We start from the raw sequence: 6,657 nt of genomic DNA, 5'->3' as shown, positions 1-6,657 counted from the left end.
TCTACCTTCCATTGCGTTCCTTAACCCTCCCCGTCATTTCTCTTCAAATTTAGCTCACGGAGCCTTGCCGTGGCAAAAGCTCATTTTCATTTTGGGAAATATGTCCAAGTTTATGACCGGATTAAATTTTCCCGTTCCCCACCGTGGCGTTTTTATCAGTACTCCGTGTGCCGATGGCGACCGTGGACAGCGCTTGTCGCTGGTCGAAAATTAATACCTACATTTTTGTAGTGTTTTAGATTTTATTTCTTTGTTGACTGATCCCATCGAGAAACGAGAGTGCTGCTTTACGTTTTTATTGGTGCGTTGCGTCAAATATTTTCATAAGTTGCGATGTATATATATATATATTATCGAGTTATTAGGAGTGTTCTATTCTCTTTTCTCCTGTGGACTATATTGACATAGACAAACAGATAGATAGATAGATAGATATACTAAGCTACATATAATGTATGAATGCATGTATAAATAATTGTATGTTTAAATTATAAATAAAGTTTGCAAGTTTATGTCGTGTATTTACTGGTTAAGTGCATCTATATATATATATATATATATATATATATATATATATATATATATATATATATATATATATATATATATATATATATATATATATATATTATATATGTATATATGTATATATTATATAACGTTTAGTATGCTACATCCAAAGTGCTAGCTGGTTCAACACTCTCTCTTATGGTTAAAGTAATTTTTCTGTAAAATCCTCTCTCGTGCATAAAAAAGAAGAATGATGAATTGTACGCGTATTCCGTGCACTGAGGAAGTACGGCAGACGTGTAATTATCATTTAAACTCTTTTGTGAGAGTGCTATTAGTGACAGAGCTAAAATAAGGCCCGTTATACCACAGACTCAGGAGACGTGACGTCCACCATGTGTTGTACTCTTAACATTCTTCAATTTAAGTCTCTTCTTAACTTCTTGGTAGTGGGCTCTATAGACGCCTGCTTGATAGCTTTGCGTCCAATATAGTTACTTGTTCTCGCGATTTCAGTTTGATTATAATTGTCTGTAGGTATGTGCAGTATTGAATGTTATTAGGCCTCTTTAATTGCTGCTTATTTTAGCTGTCATATTGGCATATGGTTAAACTATACATGGCTTTGATTGTTTTCGAAATTAAACCTTCAATGTATAACTCTTAGGAAACATTGCTTAAACATTCGAGGTTTGGTTCAATGGGTAACACTTAGGAAACATTGCTTATTATTCGAGATTTGGTTCAATGAGTAACACTTAGGAAACATTGCTTAAACATTCGAGGTTTAGTTCAATGAATAACATTTAGGAAACATAGCTTAAACGTTGGAGATTTGGTCCAATGAATAACTCTTAGGAAACATTGCTTAAACATTCGAGATTTGGTTCAATGAATAACTCTTAGGAAACATTGCTTAAACATTCGAGGTTTGGTTCAATGAATAACACTTACGAAACATTGTTTTAACATTCGAGATTTGGTTCAATAAGTAACACTTAGGAAATATTTGGTCACGTGCCCACACTCAAAATTGGGGTGAATTGTATGACACGAAACGTTCTGATGAAGTGTTTGACACAAAAGAAAGATTTTGCCAGGTACTCAACGGCCAAAATTTAAATGTATGACACTTTTTTCAAGTTTTTTTTACACTCGATAATTCTTCATGCTTATGACATTCCAGATTCGGTGAAATTCTTATCACTTCAGAATTATCGTGTAAAGTGCATGCAAACTCATTATTTCGAGAAGAGAATTATACAGTATGTTTGACAGTAGAGATTATTGCAGGACACTTAAAATTTGGTTCAATGTATGACACTTTTTTTCAAGTTTTTGATGCTCGTTAATTCTTTGTCTATGGCACCCCGGATTTGATAAAATTCTTATCACTTCATAACTATCGTGTCAAATTGCATGCAGACTCAATATTTTGAGAAGGAGAATTATGTATTTGACACTAGAGATCATTGCAGGATACTTAAAATCCGGTTAATTACGGAACACCCGAAAATTTAGTTTAAGCCCGTGGCGCCCGGTGGCGCCTTCGTCCAGAAATATGGAACGGGCCGAGATTTTATATGCACGAAGGGCGTTTTCAAGTACGGCAAGTAATATGGAAGCTTTCATAGTGTATGAGAGGCCGTCGGGCGCTGTCATCATGGGCCTTTGGCACGGGAAATCCCATTCTCTCTATGTTCCCTTTATGGCCACCGATAGAAAATATTCGCCGGGAAAATCATTTTGTTGCTTGGAGAGATTTTGGAAAAATTATGTCGTTTGCATGGGGATCAGGGGTAGGAAAAATCCTTGAAAAATGTCGAGGTGTGATATCCTTTCCTCTCTTTACCTTTTTTTTTGCGTTCTCTCTCTCTCTCTCTCTCTCTCTCTCTCTCTCTCTCTCTCTCTCTCTCTCAGCACTAGCAGCAATATTGGGTCGCAATGCTGAGGGTTTGCTTGCGCAAGTACTGGGTGGCGGATTCTCTCTCTCTCTCTCTCTCTCTCTCTCTCTCTCTCTCTCTCTCTCTCTCTCTCTACAGCAGTAGCAGCAATACTGAGTCTTAATGCTGAGGGTTTGCTTGCGCAGGCAGTGGATGGCAGATTATCTCTCTCTCTCTCTCTCTCTCTCTCTCTCTCTCTCTCTCTCTCTCTCTCTCTCTCTCCAGCACTAGCAGCAATATTGGGTCGTAATGCTGAGGGTTTGCTTGCGCAGGCAGTGGATGGCAGATTCTCTCTCTCTCTCTCTCTCTCTCTCTCTCTCTCTCTCTCTCTCTCTCTCTCTCTCCACCACTACCAGCAGGAGAAGCAATGTTGGGTCTAATAGTGTTGTAGGTTTGCTTGCGCAGATACTGGCTGTCAGATTCTCTCTCTCTCTCTCTCTCTCTCTCTCTCTCTCACCACCAGCAACAGCAATGTTTGGCTCTAGTTCTGAAGGCGTGCTTTTGGGTCCAGCCAGGTTTCGGCAGAGATGGTAATCTTCAAAGTCAATAAGAGGGTTTTTCCTTCTGTCGTCGTTTGCCAAAGAAAGTTTCCTGCTTTTGAGAAAACGTGTTTATTGTGATAAGACTCGAGAATTGGATTGTACCTTCTTTTCTTTTTTTGTCGCAAAGGACGGCCTAACGAAGAAGCAAAAAGAAGGGGGTGGGGGAGATGGTCGGGTTTGTTCGATCAAGAGACAAACACTGACCACCATTCCAGCTTCAGTAGACCAGGTCACGTGATCAAGGTTTTCTTGTTTTTAGGTAATGATAATAATGGACGACTTTTGTCGTCTGTTATCTTTGTGATAGTTATAAGGACAGCTAGATGATTATTTCGTATATATAATTAGTTGACATAAGGTTCTTCAAACAACCTGAGTTTGTGATTTCTTAAATGTCTTATCTTTCGATGTTGTGGTCAACGATTTTTTTTTTATCCATTTACCAAAAATGGTTCCCCGTCATGCACTGGTTTCTGATGTTCTGAATACACATTCTCTCTCTCTCTCTCTCTCTCTCTCTCTCTCTCTCTCTCTCTCTCTCTCAAAAGCTCGTTTTCAGCTGTCTTAGCAGCAAGTGTTATTAATGATGATATGGTGATCCTTCATGTTTTCCTCATACATATCCGTATGAAGACGTTGATTAGCTCAGCTAAAGGAAGCCTTCACTAGACCAATAGCCTTCCTTCTTTCCTCCTCCTCCTCCTCCGCCCCTTCCTCCTCCTCCTCCTCCTCCTCCTCCTTCTCCTCCTCTGCCCCTTCCTCCTCCTCCTCTGCCCCTTCCTCCTCCTCCTCCTCCGCCCCTTCCTCCTCCTCCTCCTCCGCCCCTTCCTCCTCCTCCTCCTCCTTCTTCTTGTTCTTGTTCTTCTTCTTCTTCTTTCCATCCTTCCTTCCTTCCCCTTCCTCCTCCTCCTCCTCCTCCTTCTTCTTCTTCTTCTTCTTCTTCTTCTTCTTTCTTCTTCTTCTTTCTTCTTTCCTTCCTCCCTCCCTACCTCCCTCCCTCCCTCCCTCCTTCCTCCTCCTCCTCCTCCTCCTCCTCCTCCTCTTTCTTCTTCTTCTTCTTCTTCTTCTTCTTCTTCTTCTTCTTCTTCTTCTTCCTCCCTCCCTCCCCTCCTCCTCCCTCTCCTCTCCTCCTCCTCCTCCTCCTCCTCCTCCTCCTCCTCCTCCTCCTCCTTCTTCTTCTTAGTATTATTATTATTATTATTATTATTATTATTATTATTATTATTATTATTATTATTATCTCGTGATCCTAGTATTGTAACTGATTCAAGAAAGAGTTGTGTATCTACTCGTTGAGATTGAGAAGACGAAGAGGAGGAGGAGCTGGAGAGAGAGAGAGAGAGAGAGAGAGAGAGAGAGAGAGAGAGAGAGAGAGAGAGAAGAGAAAACATGCCAAGACCCCAATATACTTTCGTGCACCCCGTCGATAAAGTCTGTGATGGAAGACGTTCTTCCCCTGTTACTTGTTTCATCGTTTACTCACCCTGTCGTTAAGTTATTCAAATGAGGGTGGTCAGCGCACCGTTCCCCAAGGGGAGGACGTGGGGACCCTCACGAAGGGAGGAAGGGAAGGGAAGGGGGAGTAAGTAGATCGAAGGAGCTTGGAGCAGGCAAAGCAGGAGCTGGTCGTGCTTCTGCTGCAGTGTGGAGTCAAGGGGACCCTCCCTTCCTCCCTTCGTCAGGAGGAAGGGAAGGGAACCTCACTTCCTCCCTTCGTCAGGAGGAAGGAAAGGGACCCTCCCTTCGTCAGGAGGAAGGGAAGGGAACCCCCTTTCCTCCCTTCGTCAGGAGAAATGGAAGGAAAGGACTCTCCCTTCTTCCCTTCGTCAGGAGGAAGGAAAAGGACCCTCCCTTCCTCCCTTCGTCAGGAGAAATGGAAGGGAAGGGACCCATCATCCCTCCCTTCGTCAGGAGGAAGGGAAGGGAACCCTCCCTTCCTCCCTTCGTCAGGAGGAAGGGATGGGAAGGGAACTCTCCCTTCCTCCCTTCGTCAGGAGAAGTGGAAGGGAAGGGACCCACCCTTCCTTCCTTCGTCAGGAGGAAGGGAAGGGACCCTCCCTTCCTCCATTCTTCAGGAGGAAGGGAAGAGAAGGGGACCCTCCCTTCCTCCCTTCTTCAGGAGGAAGGGAAGGAAACCCTCCCTTCGTCAAGAGGAGGAGAAGGGAAGGGAACCCGCTTCCTCCCTTCGTCAGGAGGAAGGAAAGGGGAAGGAACCCTCCCTTCCTCCCTTCGTCAGGAGGAAGGGAAGGGACGGAAGGAGGAGTAGATCGAAGGAGCTTGGAGCAGGCAACGCAGGACCTGGTGGTGCTTCTTCTGCAGTGTGGAGTAAGAGAGAGAGAGAGAGAGAGAGAGAGAGAGAGAGAGAGAGAGAGAGAGAGAGGAAGCAGTCCAGTTATACTTAAAGGGTAGAGGCTGGTCTCAAATTGGTGGGTTTTGTAACAAGAGTCATTATGCCAGTTTTTTTAGTTTTTTTCGTTTTTCTCTCATTGAATTTGGTAAAAAAGAAGTGAAATAATAGAAAAAATCAAGTTTTGCTTTTTTTATGTCTTAGAATCTGGTAAAAAAGAAAAGAAATAATCTAAGAAATTGAAAAAAACTGAAGTTTTGCTGTTTCTTGTCGTAGAATCTGTTAGAAAAGAAAAGAAATAATCTAAAAGAAGAAAAAAAGTAGTTTTGTTTTTTTTTGTCTCAGAATCTGGTAAAAGAGAAAAGAAATAATCTAAAAAAAAGAAAAAAAGCGAAGTTCTAACAAGATAATGAGGTGGGGGTGGGGGAGAAGGTGGATGGAGATACGGTGGACTCGGCGGCCTATTGGAAAAAGTACTCCAACTCTACGTGAGAGACTTGGGAAGGATTCTTCGTCCAATTTCAAGTAGGAACTCGGCGGGGGATGAGGGGAGTTGGGAATCAAAATGGGGAGGGGTTGGGGAAGGGGAGAGAGAAGGATAGTGCTTTCAGGGTCAAATATAAAGTCATTCGATTGACTTGAGGAGGTCACTTTTAAAGCGATATTAGTTAATAGGGAGGGAGTCAAGGGGGAGGGGAGGGGGAGATTGGGACTCAAAATGGGGAGGGGTTGGGGAAGGAGGGGGTTAGGCATTGTGCCTTCGGGGTCAAATGGAAGGTCATTCGATAGACTTGAGGGCACTTTTAAAGGGATATTGGTTAATGGGGAGGGGGGGCTACTGGGAGGGGGAGATTTGGGACTCAAAATCGGGGAGGAGTTGGGAGAAGGGGGGGGGAGTAGCAATAGTGCTTTCGGGGTCAAACGGAAAGTCATTCTATCGGCTAGAGGAGGTAACCCTTAAAGCGATATTAGTTAATGGAGACGAAACCTGACTGGATTCCTTTACTATAGGATTGGGCGATAAAGAGGTCCTTCCTTAGCTCTTTGGAACTGAAGGATGGTTATTGGATAAGAGGTCTGGCGTGGAGGAGCGAGTTTTATCCCTTTTATTAAGGTAACGGATATCTTCCCTCGTTCGTGGGATTTCTGGGATATCTGCAGGATATTCGGATTCACGTTGGGGATGCCGCCTCGTCTCCTACGGCGCTGGAATTGTGAACGGAGCGCTTTTGAGAGTGGGCTGACTTTTTTCTTTTTATGGAGTTTAGTGGGGAAACAGTTACATGTCTGTCTATATATATATATATATATATAT

The sequence above is a fragment of the Macrobrachium rosenbergii genome, chromosome 39, assembly GCF_040412425.1.
Source record: "Macrobrachium rosenbergii isolate ZJJX-2024 chromosome 39, ASM4041242v1, whole genome shotgun sequence".
NCBI lineage: Eukaryota > Metazoa > Arthropoda > Malacostraca > Decapoda > Palaemonidae > Macrobrachium > Macrobrachium rosenbergii.
Note: the sequence above shows the minus strand (reverse complement) of the source record.